This window comes from Sapajus apella, unplaced genomic scaffold (assembly GCF_009761245.1).
Source record: "Sapajus apella isolate SASKATOON/1434 unplaced genomic scaffold, GSC_monkey_1.0 scaffold4381, whole genome shotgun sequence".
Classification (NCBI taxonomy): domain Eukaryota; kingdom Metazoa; phylum Chordata; class Mammalia; order Primates; family Cebidae; genus Sapajus; species Sapajus apella.
This window is the reverse complement of record NW_022441307.1, coordinates 2,091-3,730: the sequence shown is the minus strand read 5'-3', so window position 1 is coordinate 3,730 and position 1,640 is coordinate 2,091.

The following is a 1,640-nucleotide window of genomic DNA, read 5'->3' as shown; positions in this document are numbered from 1 at the left end:
AGACTACGTTACTGATGAAAATAATAACAGATGGCAGTTACGGAGCATTTATGGCACGCTTACATACACGGCGTATTGAATGTGCTAAAGGAACTGGAGAAAATATTTTATGCTGAAGGGATTTGAGGAAACAGCAGAAGCAGGAAGGTCACTGTCACCCTCCCCCTGCCCCGCTTCCCTGAAGCTGATCACAAGGCTCTCATGTGAGAGGTGCCTTCTCTGTACCCAGAGGAAATGTGTATCCTTGAGTCTGAAGACTCAGGAATACAGAGAAGAGCCTCAACACAGAGGCCTGGCCACATTTTCCTGTTTGTTACTGTGAGATCACACTTTTTTATCTTATCATAGTTCTCCATGACTATTCACTCTTCATAAAACCTACTGCTAAAAAAACCCCTGAGGTTTAGTTGTTTCCATGGGCCTTCATTTCCTTTTGAAGGTGCTCCTGTCATGTAAAACTTACATTAAATAAATACGTATGTTCTTCTCTTGTTAGTCTGTCTTTTTGCTGTAAGGGTCTCAGCAATGAGCCTAGCTAATCAACTCCCAGTTCCTCCCAGATAGAAATACTTCTAAAGCCCATTTTCTGAAGCTCCTTGAGGGTCAAACCTGCTGGAGACTGAGGGCCCTTCCTGGAACCTTCCAGCCCAGGAGATCACCGCTGGTGAGAGGATTGTCGCAGTCTCCCTGGGAGGGTGCACGGCCACTGGAAAGTATCACTGCTGTGACTTCAATACAACCGGTTTTCATCACGTCTGCTCTTTGTGCAGTGTTGCAGGCAAAACACAAGAGCTAACACGAACGTGAGTAACATACACGCACTCATCACCTGTGCCTGACATGCAAAGTGCCACATGTGAGGCACAGCTGATGAGTGTGCATATGTTCACTTCTTTGGTGCTTACCTCAGGCTGAGGCCGCATCACCACCTGCATCTTCCATATGACAAAACAGACACACAAAGATGCTAATTAACCTGCCCGGAGTCACTCAGCCAGCAAAGGAGGATTTGAAAGCAGGAATTTGAAGTGAAGGCATCCTGGCTCCAGAAGACAATCTCAGAACTACTGCGTTTCTACTGCTCCTAACAAAACCACCCTCACAAAACTTATGACAGTGAGAAAAAGCTGACATAGGAAAACCATGGCTGTGAAAGAAATCTGACTTAACTGACTGCATCTTGCTTCTAACCTCCAAGCTGCCCTTGTCCATTGCCGAGCATAGGCCAGGCTAATTATGGGAGGAATTTAGTTTCAAGTCTAAGTGTGAAAAAAGATGATAGCCCCTTCCCGAGACAAACCTCTTCCTTTCTTGGGGATCAGACATCCTTAGCAAAGCTAACAAATTAGGCTCAGGACACCAGCCAGAAGCCACAAGAGAACTAAGCTCTCCAGTTGTGCCTGTAGATGACATCACTAGTGTCAAACCTAAGACTGGTGTTCAAGGTATTTTTCAGACCCTGCCTTGTGATGGACTAGCTGGCATACGCAGACCAGTAAACTGGCTCATCTGGTCCTGTGGCCTCCACCCAGGGATGGACTCAGTACAAGTAAACAAGCTCTGACTCTATCATTTCATCCCCAACCCAACCAATCAGCTTTCCCCATTCCCTAGCTCCTTGCCTGCAAAACTATCCAAAA